The sequence below is a fragment of the Lates calcarifer genome, linkage group LG12, assembly GCF_001640805.2.
Source record: "Lates calcarifer isolate ASB-BC8 linkage group LG12, TLL_Latcal_v3, whole genome shotgun sequence".
Classification (NCBI taxonomy): domain Eukaryota; kingdom Metazoa; phylum Chordata; class Actinopteri; family Centropomidae; genus Lates; species Lates calcarifer.
In genome coordinates, this window is record NC_066844.1 from 13,532,473 (window position 1) to 13,552,350 (window position 19,878).

General features: G+C 40.9%; 1 protein-coding gene across 9 annotated transcripts in view; it reads left to right on the forward strand.

The window, feature by feature from the left end:
- The window catches only part of foxp1b (forkhead box P1b), a 150,336-nt gene that overhangs the window by 21,151 nt on the left and 109,307 nt on the right, over positions 1–19,878 (forward strand). For 8 of the 9 annotated variants that reach the window (XM_051074689.1, XM_051074692.1, XM_051074697.1 and 5 more), the window contains one exon: positions 12,501–12,544. The exons of the other annotated variant lie outside the window; for it this stretch is intronic. The gene's annotated coding sequence lies outside the window, so the exon portion shown is untranslated. The remainder of the gene's footprint in view (positions 1–12,500; positions 12,545–19,878) is intronic. 9 annotated transcript variants of the gene reach the window in all.

Below are 19,878 nucleotides of genomic sequence, written 5' to 3' on the forward strand. Positions count from 1 at the left end.
AGATCAGTCTGACAGATAGATGCGGAAAATTGTTTTAATTGTATAATTATCTGTGGTTAGCCACTTGTGCGGAAAAGTGCTGTGATGTGGGTGAAGGCCAGGGAAGAGCACATTTTGGCCTTTATGTGCTTATTTTGTCTTTGCACAGGAAATGAACAACAATCGGGGGGGGCCTGAGGATAAAACATAAACACACCCAAACTTGCAAGACACTCACACTCCCCCTAGGCAGGTTAAGACATGCTCAGTGGGATGCTGCCCTTTAAAGTAATGTGTCTGGCCAGTGAGCCTTCTCCTGAGGAAAAGAGGGAGTGCGCCTGTAACCATCTGAACAAGATGGCACAGCTTAACACAAATGGAACAGCTATGTAGAATGCCACTCACTTAACACTGCTGGTGCTCTGAAGAGAGAGCAAGAAATAGGCCCAGTATATCAGTAACTGGCTTAGTCACCTTCAGCTGATTTCTGATAAGATGTAAAATGCAAGACTATGGACAAATGGCACTACACTTTTGGCTTTATATCTGTCAGTTGCTCTGTGCTGTTTTTTTCCCTTTGCAAAACATTCCCATTAATGATTGTGCATGAAGTTCCTATCTTCACAGCCAATTTGGTTGGAAAATATTGATAGATAATATTTCCCTGTTTAAAACAGTGAGGAGTTATTTTACTGAACACCGTATGTTTTTGTTGTATACAGAATGTTTAACTGCTGGACTAATTTGGCTCAGTCTTGCTTCCTTCATCCTTTTTCCCCAGATTATTGTTGATATAATTTTGAATCACAGTACTCTCACATTGCATCCTTTGCACATAGAATGTTATCACTGTTAGAGCAGCAGACTACTTATTGTTGCTGTTTTAACAAAGATTTTCTGTATAGATTTAATAGTTAAGTGCTGTTCCCATTTTGACACCAGTCAAGCAATAGTTTGTGATGAGAGAATTATGTTAATTCTTAATTTAATTGGAAATTTAAAAACAAACAAACAAACAAAACAAAAAAACAAACAAACATGTCACCTTCCTCAGTGTAATGAATTATATAAAAATCTAAATTATGAAAATTTGCAAAATTTTGATTTCAGTGATTATGATATCAATGAACATACAAGCATCCATACAGAAAGCATGTAGATGTGACTTACAGTCTTCTCTTGACAGATCAGTTACTGAATGATTTTTCAAGCCTGGTGGGCAAAACTAAGCCCCAGCCAAACACTAAATGCTCTCCAGTCAGCAGCCGCATTCAATTTTCAGCTCAACTCATTCAAGTGTAATGAAACAATGCAAGAAATGCTGGAGGACTATGGGCCAGGATGCTCTCACTCTTGAATGAAAAGTTGAGATAGGACATAGGACGGGAGGTGCTACCATATAAATTCCCTTCCCTGAGCATCTGTTTCTGTTCCTAGTTTTGTCTGTTATCAAAAGCATTTTGTTATATAATACACAAGTCGGTTTGTCATCACATCAAGAAGCCGTAACCAAATAATAGATATTCACAGGCTGAGCCAGTCTGATGAGAGTCTTGCAACACAAAGCAATTTATGGACTGAGAGCTTGTCATGTCTCAGTTGTTGCCTTCGTCGTGCTCTGTTGTTCAGCTGCATCTCCTGTGATAATGCACAGGGGATTAGCAGGTAACAAGGCAGCAGCGCTCCTCTGAGGATGTTGCGCGTGGCTTTGAACGTTGCGCACAATACTACATAAACAGAAGGGGAGTACCACCGAATGGTGATTTCCCGGCTACACAGGGAGCCTCCTCCTGGATAATGTGGTAATGAAAGGTGACAGGAAGGACTCAGGGTCTGGAACGAAGCCGGGGCAGCTGGTCAGAGCAGGAGAATAGGAAGCAGTGTGCACCCGGGCTAAAGTGCAGTGAGAAGCAAATTAAAGCTCATATCTGCCATCTCCCTCGCCTCCCTGCACTTTCCTGTTTGGACTTGAAGGTGATTGGGAGCCAAGGCGGTGACAGTTGACGGAAGCTACGCGGAGGAGAGAGTATTTATTTACAGTGAGATGCAGCGATGCTTGTTCAGGATGCGGTTTCACGCAGGATGTGCCCCCCACCCCCACCCCCCCTTCCACACACACACACACACACCTCCTCCCATCGTTCTCATCTCCACCCTCACACTACAATCCCCAGGTTTGATCAAGAATGGGAAGTGAGTTATTGAGGAGGAGGGGCTGGCCTGCTGCAAGGCCAGGCAGCTTGTATTGTGTAAGAGGCTGGGTCTGGACACAGCCAGCAGAGAGCTCACTCAGCATGCCTTCCTGCCTGGCCTGGGAGGTGGTACCAAAGTCAACACAGGTCACTCAGGAAAAGGAGTGTGAAGCATTAAGATTGCATTGTGTGATAAAGATTGTCTTTTTGCATGTGCATACAGAGATCTATGTTTGAGGCAGAGAAATTGAGAGATGTGGTGCATATGAGACATGTGTATATGTGAGAGAGAGTGTGTGTTTTACGAGAGAGTGTGCGTACCCTGCCAGGAATTCCACCTTGTAAAGCAGGGATTAGGGGGGATCTGAAGGTGTGTAAATCCCAATAATTACACCGCACACTGCAGTTGCAGTACAATTACCTTTGTTGTTACCCCACAAAACATTATTCACATTACAATTAACTTATCATTTTAAAGATGCAAGTGTGTGCAACCAACCACCCAAGAGGAAACACCTTAAAATTTTGGCTTTATTAGTCCGATAAAACTGAACATGTAGCAGGTAACAAGTTTTCACCTGGCCGAATTCTGCCATCCCTGACTTCCTTTCATCTGGTGAGATATCGAGTGCTAAGCATGTGAGTGTGCTGAGAAGGTGAGCCATTCTGATCTCTGCTCACTAGCTGTCATGTCGGCATTAATCCACCCCAAAGTTTCAAAGGCAGGTTTTATGACCTGCCTTACGGCCTCATCTATGTGGACAAGCGGTATCTAAACTCTGGAGAACCTGCCACATAAAAAGCACATCTGTTAGAGCCTAAATTGTAAAACAGGCCCCACGTGTCCAGGCAGCGTTGAGTTAATAATACACTTTAAGTGCAGCTTATAACACTCCCCACAGCAGAAGCAGCAGCAGCAGCGGCAGTGATTGTCTTATAGTCACTTCATTTGATCAGCTCATATCTTTTTTGCTTATTGTATTTTTATGTCTTTTTCAAAGTTTTTGACCTTCAAAGACAGTGTACACAATTTCTCCTGGTTTAGATCATATCTGTTTAGTCGAAAAACAGCAGTGTTTTCACTGCAACTTTCTGTTTTTCAAGCCTATTTAAATTAGAACTCTCAAAGTTCTCATTAGATGACTGTTTCAAACTTAATTCCTGATAAAATGCTAAAATACATTACAACACTTTTGTTAACAGTTTTTTTTGGTCACAGTAATCGGCTACCACTGTCTTTACAGACTTCATTGTCATCTGAGTCATAAATACGACAGTAATGGAGAATTGCTGCAGGGCTTAAAGGTCAGGCTAGCAGCATAGTAGCATTAGCCAATAATAGCAAGATTATGCTCAGTCTTGAGGTTTAACACTGCTGTCTATATATACGGTACTATTAACAGATTTGTGAGTGATATAATTTAAGCAGCAGTTGTCATTACATGGACGCAGTTATTATACACTTTTGCTCAGTCTCTTAAAGAGGAATTGTTCCTTCTCTACTTTGTATATTCTGTCATTACTCTTATCAGTGCATTCGGATTCCTGATTCCTGTGTGTCTGTATGTTGATGTGTGCCCCCTCAGTGGCCTGTACCCCTGTTGGTTAGCTGTGTGCCAGTGAGTTCTTTGAGGGGATGGCTTGTCTCCAGATCTGTGAGCTTAGCTTTGGACCTGGAAGAAACGCGGAACACACAAGCACAACAACATAAATTGCAGAGTTTATTTTAAGTTTGCTCAAAGTCATTTGGCAGATGAGGAACTGTGCAGTTGTAAGATGTGCAGTAACAAAACTAAATATCAAACAGTTAAAAAGAAACTTGCAGTTTCAGTTTATTTTGTAAATGTTATACATGATCGCTCTTGCTGAAATTCTGTTTTTAGTGGTGCGAGAATTTTGAGGACTGTCACTTGAGTATTATCTCTAACTTTAGAGGGTGAGAATGCCAATCAAACCAACCCTGTTAAAACAGGTGAGGTATTTTTTTGTAGGATATTGTTATTGATTTTTATATGGTCATTTAAGAGATTGACTAATTGGAAAAAGAGTGAATTTTTAATGCAACTCTGTGACAGCAGAGCCTGTGTAATTGGTGAAAGCCAAGGATTATCCTTGAGAGCACTTTTATGAATGGATTGATATGTGTTTAGCGAATGTCCACTAGAACACATCATCATGTTTCTTGGAAAACAGGTTTATAACTTCACTGCACAGGACCACCTGTTGTAACACATATGTAAAAGACAGACATAAAATTATTTTGCTCTTATACTCAGTATGAATTGTATTTGCATTTTGAGCTGGTAAAAAGTTTTGAGTGTGTCTGTAATATTTGTATGTATTGAAGTAAAGAGACATGTCTTCAGTTGTAATAAGTTAAGAATGTACCTCAAAGCTTATTTCCATTCAAAAGCCAAACTAATCATGTTAAAAAAAACAAGTTAATTTAGCCAACGCTGAGAAGGTCAAATAAATTCCAGATTGTATTGTTAAGTATTTTTATCAGGTCAGAGGGTCCAGATACAGCACCTGTTACTGCTGAAGGCACAGAGGGAACAGTATTAAAGAACTTACAATGTTTTTTATTCAGTATTTTCTGTCCTTGTGATGCTGTCTGTAATTGATAATGACAACACAGGTCCATCTTGCATGAATCAGGCAACATTTGTTATTTACTGAGATAGACAATGCTCTCTCAGAGTGTAAGCTGGGTCTTAGCCTAATTGATGTTTTGGAAGATGAGCTCAATTGGATGAGTCATTAGGCCTATTACCAGAGTTTTATTAAATGCCCCCACCCAAAAAGAAAGAAAAAATCTGTTGTGGGATATTTTCTTCGAAGAATAACAGGAGGTTGGATTGGTAAAAGGCAGATAATATATGTGTGAGATTGATCAGTGAGTAGCGACCCCATTATCTCCTGAGATGTTAATTACACTGTGCTCAGCTTGCATGTCAAAAGGCAGATAATTGAAGAAGGTAAAAGATGTGCCACACTTTATTTATGCGTTCACTTGGAGCTGGTAGAAGATTGTCTCTCTTTCTTGTGTGCTTTTTATTCCTCTCCTTTCTTCTCTCCTTTTTTGTCTGCAGTGTATTTATTGTTGGGTAATATTACATTGTCAGAGTTGATAATTTAGCAGAGATATTGTTCACAATCATTACCGTGTCCCTTGTGTGTTGTGTGTAGAACACGCACAGTAATCCTCTGTCCTGTCTGTGTATTCACTGCCCCAGCTTTCTAAGACCTTTAAAGGTCTTGTAGTCAGCTGTTGTGTGTTGTGACAAATACTTTTTCAGACCTCATAGAGAACTCTCTGCAAATTATCTCTAGCTTGGTTTTAGTTTGAAATTCAACAGCTTTTTGTAAACATCTAAATGTCAGCCTGCAGTCACACAGATAATCTCACTCTGTTGCTAAAAACTGTAGGTCTGAAAATGAACAAGAGTGCAATCATGCTCTTTATAGATCCTCTAACTGAGGGAAGTTGCAGCTCCTTAAATGTTATTTTATAAATAAAAAAGTGGAACTATCATTTACTGTATCAGGGTAAAGTTAGTGTAATAACAGTCTCCTATTAGCTGATGAAATTTCCTGGTTGGTAATGTGTTACAGTGACTACAGCTGCTGGATGATGACAGAAAGAGTGGTGAAGCATAACACAAACATTAAAAAGAAAAGAATAAAGAGGGCAGCGTTTTTGGGAGAGTCTTTGTACTATTCTCTTTAGCTAAAGTTGCAGTATCTGTCAACAGAGGTCCTGAAATACACACTTAGGTGCGAAAAGCGCCAGAAACCCTTTAAAAGGTCTGTCGCTTTTTTCTTTTCTTTTCTTTTCTTTTTTTTTAAACAATGTTTCTGATCTGAGTGTAGTTCCCCCACCTGTGTAGCTCTGTGTCTGTAAACTTCCTATTGACAGTGTATAAGCCATAGGGGACATGTTGTTCTTTAAAAAAAAAAAAAAAAAATCTTGTTTGTCATTTCGCATGCTTACATGCTTAGAGATATCGTCAAAACTGTGGTTTCCTGTGGTGTCTCTGTGTGCTGCAATTTACAAGTGCACGTGAACACTGTCTGCACTCCCAAAAGCGAATGTGCACATACGCACACACACACACACACACAAACACACACTCGGTTCTCCTCTCCTTTCTCTGTTGACATCATAACATGGGGCGGAGCTTTGAGGGAGTGGCCAGACCGTGGTCATCACACCTCAGGCAGGGCCTGATGGACAGTTGCTGCACAGATGATTTAGTGCATCACCTGGTGGACGCTGCTAAGAATGAGCACAGCATGATGGAAAACCACATTCAGAACACTGGGATTTTTAGTGTGGTGACGTTACCACTGTACAAGACTTAAGACGGTGACATTTTGGGTTCTGGTTTTGTAGTTTACTTTCACTCATTTGTGTATTTTCTCTTTTTTTCCCATCAAATACGGGTTAAATCCACCACACGTCAGAGTCAGAAACCGTTTACAATGACATCATTACACCAGATTATAATAATGACTAAACCCATGGTTTAAAAATAAATGGAAAATGTAAACTCTTATGTAACAGTGGATGAGGACAAAGTCAAATGTCCAAAGGAGGTTTTATAGTAGGAATTCACAAGGATTTTAGTGTTGAAGGAGGAAACAGTTTAAAGCCCATTCTCTTCTAGCATGAAAGTCAGTACAGAGATAGAGCTGAGGGTTGCTAGTACAGGTTCATCTTTGCACAGACATCAGGAGGAACCCCACCTTTCTCTCTGCTTCCGACCAATATCTAAAATCCATTAGCATCTTTCCACTTGTTTATTGGCCGTGCCAGCAGGCTCCACAAGGCAGAGAGTGAACTTCATTAGATTTAAAGTTTTTTATGGTATTAAGTTTGAAGCGTTTTTCTCATTTTGGCCACTTTTTGTTTGCCAGAGAAAGACCTCTGCTCTCAGATGCCAGCCAGCAGTATTTTGCTGTGGCAATGCAGCCTTATCTGCGCTTGAGGTCTGTACTTTAATGGGCTTTATTGATCTAAACAACATCAAGGGGTTGCGGTGATGTTATTAAGGCAGAGATAACTTCTGTGTAATTCCACTCCAACAATATATTAGCCTTTTATTGGTCTAAATAACTTTGCCTTTTAGACAGTAATGCACCAGTAAGTCACAGCAGCTCTTCATGTCGGCAGGATCTTAATAAAGCATTTCCTCTGGACATCCTGCTGCGGAGAGAGTGAAAAACGACAGGTTAAAAGGCATGCTGGGAAGTTTCCATGCCATCACTGTAAATTATCTCTTTTGAATACATAAATATAGCGAGAGGAGAGCTGTGAACGGGAAGGGGTGGGGGAGATTGGTGGAAGTTTGCACAAACATGTGTTCCAGCGCTTTCTCTGTTTCACACATGGAGGTGCTATGAGTAGCACTGTATGTTCCAAAAAAAAAAAAAAAAAACGGAATATGTGCAACATCATGTAGGCAGTAGCAAATCAGTGTTGCTCTGTTGCCATATGGTTTTATTTACTGCTTAAACAGTGAGATGAATTGATTAGTTCACGTAGATAACCAATATGAATTGCTGGTCAGACAACTTCGTACAAAATTTTAAGACACTGCTAGCTTGTGACAGGCAGTTGTCCGGTATTTTTGCTATATTATAGCCTAAACAATTCATAAAACACAATACAACATAAAACACTATAAAGATACACAAAAAAGAATGAGTGTAAACGTGAATATGGCATAATAGTTGTAGTATATGCTGGATATACATAAACAATAAGCGTGATATAATAGGCATGTAAGTGGGCATAATGCCATACAATGCAATGATTTTATACATAAAACAAAATTGTAAGCCACTGTTCAGTCTTAAGTAAAATAAGAGTTGTAATGTAATGATATAGAATCAAATTAATTATAGTTTTGAAGACCTGGTTGTCATTAGCTTAGCTTTGTTATTGATTTAATGTACATGGTGCGTGTGTTGTGTGTCTTCAAACTTCTAAAGGACAGTTGCAATAATTCTTTCCTTTCAAGGGCAGCATATACTGTATCTAATATTTATATGAAATAACGAACCCATTTATCTGGAAGTGTATTTTCAAGGGGCGGGGGGGAGGGCTGGGCTTCATAATTTGCAGCTATTTAAAGCCTTGGTTTTGGTAATGAATTATTTTGTCATCTCGACTGTGATGAGATTCATCTTTAATAACTGTAACAATTATTTTATTAAAAAGAAAAGCCATGCATTATGGCTATCTCGCCGAGGTCTCAAAGCTGGAAGGAATTCTCATTAAGAGCATTATATTACCCCGGTGCGCTTTCAGTCGGATGTCCCGCTGAAATTACATTAGGTGTCAACAATGTTTGTGTTAGAAGTAAGCAGTCATATTTACAGAGGCTAGCTTTTTCATTTGCTGCCTGACACTGGCAGATGGATTAAAAAAGATACTAATGCTCTGTATCTGATTAAGTCACTTGGAGAGAAACTCCTCTAAAGTGTTGACTTTTAATATAAGGCAAGCAATGTTCTGTCATCAATGCAGACATAAATCTTTATTCAGAGATGAGAAACTTTTGATTGCTTGAGATTATTATATGATTTATTTAGCATGGAACAAAGGGCTCTTATCGCCCCTCATTCCCAACATTTAGATCCTTCCCAAACTATAAGCATCAGGTTGTTTGTGTCATGATTGATTTATCAGTGTCTTTTCATCTACATCCTGTGTTTCTTCTGATGGCTAGCGTGGTGTGCAACATTGTGTTTTGTTAATGGTTTCATGCCCAGGGTTGCTGCTAATGACATGGTTGTAATTGTTTGTCAGTGTGATAATGTGTGATTTCCTATTTCCATGTGAAGTTGGACATTTGATGAAGGAGGGATCTTGTCAGGAAGACAAAGTGCTGTCATTTGTCACCAGCTAAATGAGCTTCTCTCCAGACATCCTCTCTGTTTTCAGTGGCAATATTATATTCACAAATCCCTTTTGGGCTGTTGCCATGATTTCTACATTGTTCAGAGCATTGTATAAAAGGCCGAGAAAACCTAAACTCAACTCTGCTTTCTTCCACATGTGGAACACAGAAGCCTCAAAAAACAGATTTCTTGTATAAAACCAAATTTTGGTGAAAAAGTCAGAAACTGTGAAACCGAGATTAAGGTTAAACCAACAATGAGATAAAAGTTTCAGAAAGTCACTTAGGTTGGGTTTGGTGCTGACATATAGAAATCTGTTAACTGTATTTCACAGAAAGACAGAAGTGAAATTTCTGAGTGTGGTAATCTTTTATTCTTAGTGTTTGCTAGGAGTCATCGCTTCCTTAAACTTAACATTTTTAAACTGAGAAACAATTTCATCATCTTCACAGGAAAGACTTTTTCAGTTCATGTCACTGTATGCATTTAGTCACAGATTTTCTGATTTCATCTTAATGTTAACTCGTTTTCCTTGGCTAATAGTCAATAATATATTTTGTCCATGTTGTCTCTCCAGCTATATCGTAAACTTATGAGGCACATAATTGCAGCAATTGAAGGACAGGATTATGGGACTGCCTCCGTACTTTCCAAAGTCTTTGATGTAGTCGCCCCCTGAATGGGCTGCTTCTGTTTCTGATTAGACTGATTCCATATTGTGAGGTTGGGGGCAGATCCTTCCTAGTTAACAATCTAATGAGCTAAACAAGCTAAACAAAGGAGAGGTGTAGTGAATAGGTCTCCTGAGGGAGCTACTTATTGTCACAATTGCTCCTCTGTCTTCTCTTTCCACCCCACATCGATTCATGTCTTCACTGGTTATGCTCCGTCCGCTGCAGCACACATGGGTGGTGTAATCAGCTAAATGTAGCCTCTGCTTTCTTATTATTACCTGGGTGCTTAACACTGATATTTTTTTTTTCCTTCAAGGACAAATGTTGTAGGAGAAGGCAGATCCCGTGTGAAGTCCCTGAGCTCTCGCCGAGCAGCAGATCTCTTTTCAGCACCAGCTGTTCTCTCAGATACACCAGGCCGTGCTGAAATTCTCTTAATATAATTCTGGGGGCTCAGGAGAATAGTGCAAAACAAGCGTGCCAGCGAGGAGAACGTTGAATTTTTCATCAGTGGGCCTCAACTCGCTGAGTTAGTGGGCAGCGCTCTCATTCATGAGCAGATGTTCAGTGCAGTTACACTCTGCAGTTAATGTGAACTTACTGGCCTCTCTGCCATTGGCTGCAAGGACGTTGGCAGCGACCTGGCATCTGAGAATTACTCCCAGTAAAAGGCACAGGCCTGAAAAGTGAAGCCCTGGCCTTTTTTAGCCACTTCCCAGCCCAGGAGCTGGATCCCGGTCAGGGGAAGGCACTGACAGCCCATCCGTCTTCAGTCCGACAGTGATGAAACACTTGCCACTGTTTGCTTGGGGAATAGCAGTGGAATTCCTACAGATAATTTCCACAAGTTTTACATTAATTTCTAATGACTAGGGTGAAATATACTGTATGCGTGTGAAACATAAATACATTAAGGTTCATACTAACCTGCTGCTTGTATGAAACAATTTTACATGCAGAGCAATTATTCCAGTACCCTTGAAAGAGGAAATTCCTAGAAGCAAGGCACGTGTGAGGGGGTAACAGTTTGGCCCTGGTAGGTCTATAGCTGAAACCAGCTGGTGCTGTGGTCAGCCTGGTGGGCCGTATCCTCTCCCCAGCCTGGTGCTTCAGACATCTGCATGTCCAAGCTGCTCAGGCTGGGTTTGATGTGGTCATACAGATCTGTAATAGTTTCCTCCTAACCACGCAAAAGGCTATTTGATGTAAAATGCCATTAACTGGTTCAGAATATGTACATGACATCAAGTTTAGCAGGCGGCATGCCAATCATCTCAGGCGTGTGTGAAAGTCATCGCAGTGAAGTTGTGCATATGGGACTTAAAGAGTGGAAATGACAAGCTCTTGTTTCCTCTGCATGTCTCATTTTCACTTTATAATTGGTCGTTTTCAGGTTGGCTTTACGAGAGCAAAACTAATTAGTGTTTCTAAATTCAGCAGAAAAAAAAGTCAGTCGGCTTGATTGTTCTGGTTTCCTCTCTTGTGTCAGGCGCGCAACAATAAAATAAGACTCTAATCATTTTCAAATTGCTCGTATTTTTAAACCCCAGAGCTGAATGTCACTCCCGGTCTCTTGGCATTTTGTTTGGCAAGATCAGGGAACAGTGGTTGCCCTCTCGCCTGTGTGCTCTCTTTGTGATTCGTGGGAAGTTTGGACTTGGGGCTAGTGGAAAAAAAAACAATGCGTTGTGTTTTAGGTGGGGTTGTTTCTGCTTTGATTGGGAACGTCCTGCTGACAGGAGCAGCCTAGCAAGTTTACAGTAGCTGTGACATTGCTGTTACCTTTATTCAAAGTGCTCCAGCTGCAGCGAGCCCTCAGGAAGCCCAGCGCAGGCCCACATGGGCGGCTGGCGGCCCACAGAGAGGAGAATGAGCCCTGTTTGAGTTGGCAGACGCTCCCCTCTCGGGGAACTTTTGCTGGCTCTGCAGAAAGGCCAGTGGCGGCGGCTCTGGTGGGGCGGCGGTGATTCTCAGGGCAGGATGGGCTTTTTCCACCTCTCCTCCCTTTCAGGAAACACATTTTGCCGTTTCTTCCCTCTGTGTGTGCGAACGGAGGGAAGGAGTTAAGGCGAGGGGGCATGGGGCAGTGGGACGGAATGACAGAGCTCAGCTGTGAGTGCTAATGTGTGGTGATCTGAAAAGGGCGGTTTAATACCCCGAGCAAGCCATTTGAGAAAGCTTGGGTGCTCACTCTGGTGGAGCTTCATTTATATTAGATAGAAACATTTAGTGTGTGCTGTAAAGCTTACCCTATTTTTATTTTTCCATCAACACTATAGGGATTCAGTCTTCAGAAGCCAGTAATTAAAAAGTGCTTGATCTAAGGTTAGGGAGGAGCAGTGTTTAAATGCAATTAGAGCAATGCTCAAATTAATTTGTACCCAGTTACAGTTTTTAAAATGTGTCATTATTTGTTTAATCAAGGGAGTTCTGTTTGAGGTGCTAAATATGTATCCACAGAGGAAGGAGGGGGGTGTAATGAATAATCATTTCAAAGTGACCTGTTTTGTGTCCCTCCACTATTACACACGATAACCGACACCCAAATAGCATCTGAGGTGACAAAAGTGACAGTGGAAAAAGGTGTATGTATTCATTTTTTGTTAGTCACCCTCATATTTCAAATAATTTCCACTGTTTCTCTTTTTTCTTCCTCTCTATCACCCCCCACCCCCTGACTTTCCTTCCTACCAACTCTCCTCTTCTTCTTCTCTCCTCCCCTTCTCTCTGCTGCTCGCCGGTCCAGCCAGGAGACTCCAGTGGTGACATCCTGTGGAGCCAGAGATCAAAGTAAGTACTTCTCATGCGTGTCTGTGTACTGCCGGGCGACTCCGTTGCACACAGACACACTACTTGTGCGTTAGCTTTAAATCAAACTCATCATTATTTTCTAACTTTTGGATTAACTAGTTTTTAGTGCCTTTTCAAAGGAGGCCACTGTATGGAAATTGTTATTAGTTTGAATGCCACGAAATGATAAGAAAGGTTTTGCATAGTAACCGATTTTCTCATTTCCTGATGCAGTCGCATATTTACATTACTTTGAATGATGCTGAAGTGACGACAGTGGCACTGCCCCCGACAGCGTCTGTACTCTTGGTGTTGACTGTTGAAAGTTGACAGTGAACCTGAAAAGTAAAGAAAAATTGCACATAGTGTGCTGGATCATGTCTGCATCCCCTGACTATCCTAGAAGTCATTACTCCTTGTGTGGTGTATAAACATGTCAAAAACAAACAATGACCCTGGGCAGACTCCACACTGCAAAACAATTTCAAAGCCTGCGGTGTAGTGTAAACACAAAACACGGCTAACCTTCACGCAGGGAAGACTTCACCTTAAACCCGGTGTTTGTTTTATAGTCCCTGTCGACCTTGGTCAGATATAGTGTACATCTCTTTGGTTCTTTTGAGGTCGATGTAGCTCAGGTTCTGCGCTGACATTTAGGTTGAGGCTTTCAGTGGATGTCTGTAAAGGTTTATAATATTGTGTATAGATTGAGGTTGCTGATATTTATTATTTAAATTTATGTTAAATATATTTATTATAAGACATAATGTAGAATATGTAGATCATCATGGGACATTAAAACATTAAAATAAATGAAACTTTTTTTTTTTTTTTTTTTAAACAACAACAAAAATTTTTAAAAAGCCTTTGCTGGGGTGTAGATTTCCCATACAGGGACCCTACACATCAAATGCTGAATATTCATATTCTTGTTTCAGAGACTCTTCTGCCTCTGCGAGCTCTTTTCACACTGAGCCGGGGGTGACTGTAGGGTGATGTGAACCCATATTTTTAATAAAGCCCAGCTGCTGAATGATCAAATAGTGTCTCTAATTAAGGCCTGAGTGTACACCCATGTAAAATTCTCTCTGGAACGCTAACAACCTGTGATACATTTCCAGAGGAATTTGTTGTGCAGGTCTCAGAGAAGGCAGGGGAGTTGAGTGTTTGGGGGCTCAGAGGGAGGAGGGGCAGTGTTCATGTGGCAAGCCAACATGTTGTTCACATCCGTGTCAGATTGAGGCTAATGAAGGCCAGACTGATCCTTGGATGCAAGCCTTAAGTAAATGATCCCTCTTTGAATATATTAGAGCCCCATAACAGCGTTGTGCCTCCCTGCCGTGCCAGCGCCCCTACGCGTTGTCTTGTGGTCTGACGAGGCCGGTCAAAATGGCAGTCACGGTGTTTGATCATGTTGTATACCATCCAACCTGATTTCAGTTTTATTGTTACATTGACTTGGTGGTGGAGAAACTACACACGCTGATCGTTTCCACGTCAGTGTTTTTGAAAAACGGTTTGATAGTAAATGGAAAGTGTGAGGGTTGTGTCATTTGACAATGTAAATGAGCCATCTCAGATTTTTCCCCACCTTCTTAAAAGGGATTGTATTTACATAAAGGGCTATGGTTTGATACTCACACATGCAGTCAAACCTTAGTTTTCTCATTTTGCAGTTATATTTTTATTTTTATGAATTTGGATTGAATAATTTAAAAATGAAAACATCTGAAAATAATTACAGTAGAATAAAAATAGTAAAGAGAGAGAAAAAAGTCTCACAGACAGAACTTTATGGCTACACTAGCACTGCATGTAAATGAATCCTACACATGTAATTACGAGGCACTTTTGAATATTGATTGGAAAGACAAGGGCATAGAAATCAAGCACATTCCTTTAGAACCTACTGTAGCATCCCATTAATAAATACCTTTCTGGCTCTTTAGTGCTGGGCTTGCCTTACACTGAGTGAAACAGTGTCGTTTGATTTTCGCTGATATAGCATGTGTACTTCATAGATGGGTGGATTGGATGGATCCAATTAGCCATGGTCATCGCTCATGTGTTTAAGCTGACAGTGGGAGTCTTGCATAGAATATCCTTGATTTTGGTAGTTTTGTGAAATGCTTTTGCAAAGTACTTTAAAAGCCCATAAAGAGCACATTGTGAAGAATGCACCCTTGATGGAGATTTGATTTACAGCTGTGGCAAATTATCTCAATTAGATGTGGGAGGGAAGTAATTGATTTCCAGGAGGCAGTGTACAATGATGGGGAATTCTTAGTGGATGATAGAGTGACCAAGATCCATACTTTTTTTCCTTTTATATTATACACAATCAACACTGCAATTACTCCTGACTTTTACTTAAGATTTCATACAGCCTTTATTGGCAGATAATGCATCTTTTAATAGATCACAGAGCACTCACATTCCACAGCCTACACACCCCACACTTGCAGCGCGCAGAGAGGATTGATGGCTTGTGACAGCGGCTGCACAGGTGCACGTAGTGTCTCATAAGGCCTCCTGACCTTCCACATGATGCGTACCATGCTGGCCTGTTTGTAAGCGTGAGCCCTGTAAACATGGACAGAGGGGGATGAGAAAGTACATTTGCCCCGGTCGTGCTCAGCTCGCAGACAGGCACAACGCAACATGACAAGCAACAGATGTGTCACACAGGCTGAAATCAAAACAGCCGTCCAGCATGGAGTTGTGCACACCATCAGACATGGTTGCTGTGATGAGGCGGGGAGGCAGCGAGCGCTGCTGGCAGATGAGACAAGGCAGCGCCTCTGCTGCTCCCAGCTTCCTGTCTGGAAGAGGACAGGCCTGTTTGTAGGCTGCTTTGACACTCCTAGTCACTTTGTCATCTGGGGCGCTCGCTGCAGCTCTGATCACATGTACACATTGCATTCAAAGGGCGTCATATCAGCTGTGTGACAGGTAGGCTCCCAATGAGACAACAGCCAAAGGGGATGTCCTTTTCAATAGTACAAATGCACAGTATGCTAAGACAAAATAACATCATATGACATCATTCTGAATGCTCTTGTGTTGACTTTTTTTCAGTCCTGCCCTGTATCAGAACAGAGAGGCCTGTACAGACAGATTAAAGTGACTGTAACTCCATCCATGATGTCCACTTCACACAAACTGATTGTTGTGTTTGACAGCGGCAGTAAAAGTGCAGCAGGCGTTAGCTTAACACAGGGAGCATGTGAGCATGTTAATGATATTCTTAGCAGCTTAATCTGACTATTGCCACTGCCCCATATCCAAATAGTGTAGCTACATGTTGAGCCGTGTGTGTGTGTGTGTGTGTGTGTGTGTGTGTGTGTGTGTGTGTGTGTGTTGGGAGGGGGGGTTGGAATCCATCATCAGAGCAAGCGAATGAATGAAGGTGCAGCAACAGCTGCTTGACTGATCACGCACTACAGACTGTCACCCCACATCTGTTTACCACTCCGACAGCCACATGAGTGTTTATATTCACGGGTGTAATTGAGCTATTTTCCCGAGGGCAGCTGTAACCCACACTAAGTTATATCCCAACTTTCCATTAAAGCGTGGGGGGAAGTTTTACTGATAGTAATCACGCCCAGCAACACTGCTATGTAAATATGGCTTATCAGCTTTGCCAATTTGGTTAAGTGGCATGTACGTGGGTGATTCACATATCCAGCTCTGTGGCTCTGACACAGGCCACATACAGTCGTCGTTTAGTAGGGTTGGTAACTTGCATTGTTAACAGGTATGTGTTCAGCAAGAACGCAATTATGAAGACAATGGCATGTCAAACCAGTATTGTGTAAAAAAGAAGCAAATACCCTTGCAAAGTCTTCAACCTGCAGTATGGGCAAATGTAACTGTCTGCATTCAGCATGTACAGTATATGGAAATTGAAATGGGAATATCTAGATCTAAAACGCACCATTTAAATATTCAAATGTTAACACCAAACAATATAATGCATTATGGCTTTTAATATTTGCATACAACTCTGTTTGCTGTGAGGTGGGGATGATACAAGGAAGAGAGAGGGAGAGAGATAGTGAGGGAGAAACACTGAGTTAGAGGATATGGAGCAGACAAACAAGGCCTTTGTCTGCCTGATATAAGAAAATGACATCTGGTAACTGTGCAAACTTTGTATATTAGTTCTTAAAAACAATCATATTACTTACTACTTATAAGTTTCATTATTGAACATAAAAGATCAGTACCAGTTTTTTGTAACATACCTTAACACCAACAGTTACCTCTCTTGTAATTAAAAAGGGATGAGAAGCAGGAGTGGTGGATTTTAACTCTTAACATTACTTTGTATATCTTGAAAATATTTTGGAAGATAACCACTGAGACTGAGATTGCAGACACAATGTTCCACCTGACAGAGTGTGCGCTTATGGTGTGTTGTCTCCTTCCACCATGCAGCTGCATCTTGGAAAAGCACTTTTTAAGCAAGGCACACCCATCCAGAGTTTTTGACATTGACAACACAATCATTTCAATCCCTAATAAGGAAAGTTGCAGATGTTTTCACATGTAGTAAATTTTTTCTTGGTTGCAATATCCTTTTTCACACTAAGAGCAAAGTGAAGTGTATGCAATGGTGCTCTGAATTTGGCTACTTTAGAAAAGGTGATGTACCTTTTTTGGCAGAGTAGAACTTCCGCTGTAAAAGTGGAAAGTGTTAGCTTTTCAGAACTGTGCTGAAAGACATTTTTGGTACTGGAGAAACTGTCTGTTTAAAGAGGTGAATATATTTAAATAATCTAGCATCTGTCACACGCACTGGGATCAGATGCAACAGAGCAACAGTCTTTACTACATTTTTAAAAAATAATTTCTTCTCCCAAGTAAGTGCTACAGGCAGAGTTTGATATGTTCAAATTGCATCCTTGGGCTTGGGAGAAACAAACTTTTATTAGAAATCTTGATCAGAAAACCTCGTGCAACTGGTTTGTGGTGACTGGTAGGTCTGTCTATGGAAGAAATTGTGCCATTTCCATTAAAAGCCACAGCCACAGTGGCTTCTTTTATTATATTAAATAAACACTTTATATGTAGCATGAATGTATTAGTCGACATAGCCAAACAAACAAATAAAATTAGGTCCACCAACAGAAACAGAAACAGTAGATGTTGCACATGACCTGTTTGGGTATTAAGCTATACACTTATACACATATACATTACACTAAATAATCAGGTCTTATCTGGCACTTTCTTCCTCCCCTCACTCTCTCATCACATGATCTTGTGTGTAGGTCAAACTGAGCGGACACAAACAGAGGAATGGTGAGAGGAAGAGGGAGCGAGAGAGCAGGAAAAGGCCCTGGTCACTGTCTGACAGGGTTAAAGATAGTGAAGGACTGCCAGTCCAAGCTGTGACATCTGTTGCCAACATGTACTGTAATTTTGTACTGTAATTAAATGAAATCTAAAATTTTTAATTCTATGCTGTGCAATAACAGCCCCCAGTAATGAATAATTTAAGGAATAAGGGAGGCTGTTACTTGACCCTTTTTCACTTTGTGTTTAAATTTAGCTGGTGTCATTGTCCAGCAGTGTGATTAATAGTTTATCAGTCTCGACTATACATCTCCATGAAATATCTCTTTCCATCTGTCATTAAACTGCACATGGAAATTGGTTGGGTTTTCAATCAGGCATAGCTTAGACCGAAAAAAAAAGAGGAAAATTACAAAAGGAAATAGCCATCAAGATGTACTCACATACAGGTAAGGCTGTGACCCAATATAGGACATAATTTGTGGAATAAGTCTTTCTAGCACTAAGCCTCTGAATACTTTCACTTGAAAAAATTGTGCTATTTTGTCCTTTTTATACGATAATTGGATTGAGACCTCATACAAGGCACAATATGCATCTTAAATGTGGTTTTAAATAAGCCTGAGGTGTGTAGTAAAGACAGTGAGTTGAGAGAGCGAGGGGCCTACCGCAAGGGGTTGACCAGTGAGCCAGAGATTGGCTTCCCTGTCAAATAAAGATTAGGCCTTTATTTCACCATCTAATCCCTGTAAATCTCTTATGGAAGAACTCGGGCATTGTAGGACTTTTAATGGTGCAGAGACCTCACAGTCTGCATGTCTTCTTTATCTCTGAATGTACATAAGTGGAGACAACAGCCTATGGTCGCTGGTTAGTCAGTGCATTTAAAGGAGCTATTGTAAGGTTTGCTATCGCTACATAGCCAACGTCAGCATTAACAGCTGATGTTGGTTATGTAGCGATAGCTATTCCTGACCAGTTTAGAGGTTCAGCATCAAACTTAATTCCTTCACTCGCCAAGAGCTGTCTCCAGTGGTGGAAAGCCCACACGTCTCATCACTTTCTGATAGTGACTCAGGGTTCAGAGGGTGTATTTTAACCTCTTGTATTGTAAACGCAAAAATAGCTGTAGCTCTTGGCAAGCGACCATCAGCACCACTCACTTCTGTCAAGAAACTGATTGGCGACACAGAAAACTCAGCCACTTTAAATCTGGATTACAAATGAGTTAAAAGTGAAAGCAGAGGGTTATTGTAATTTTACATTATGTTGTTTTTCACCATTGACTTGTGCTTGTTAGCTTCCCTTGCTAACAAGTTTAATTCCAGTTGAAGTTGTTCAGATGGCGCTTGCATTTTAGATTTTGCTATTACTGTATTTAGCAGACTTGGTGCTGTAATGTGACTTCTCTGGCTTCATTTTTTCAGACTTAGTTATTGAATGTCTCCAGTTTTTTCCCCCCTCAACTATGCTGAACATTCTTTTTATTGAATTATTAATGTATGTATTGAATTATTGAAGGAAGATAATTTCTGATCAGATTAATATTAACTCCCTGTTAAATATTAATGACTGATGTTAAAAACGATGAACTTACGGAACTATTAATATAATCATAAACAGACATAGTAAAAAGTGGCATGGAGTCAAATGTGTTGGGACTGCTTCAATCCCTTTTAATGCTGTTTCCCTTGAGGTCTGTGAATATGAAATATTGCAGCGGTCAACTTTGTACTGAGACACTTGGCTAATGTCATTGGCCAGTCCTGCCCCGGGGCTGACGGTGGTGTCACAGGGGGAAGTTCACCAGCATTTGTCTGCAGGTTACCTTTGTCACCTTGTCCACAGCTGACCTGAACTATGGCCAGGGGAAAAATTACAAAGATGTTTTGGTGTTAATATTGGACTGGCCCCTTTATCACCCCTGCTGATTGGCAGAGCTCCACTGACACCTCTAGTACTCAGCTCCTCCCCCCAGCTCTTACTCTGAAGGCTGGTGGCTAAACTCAAATGAGACTCTGTCGGCTCTA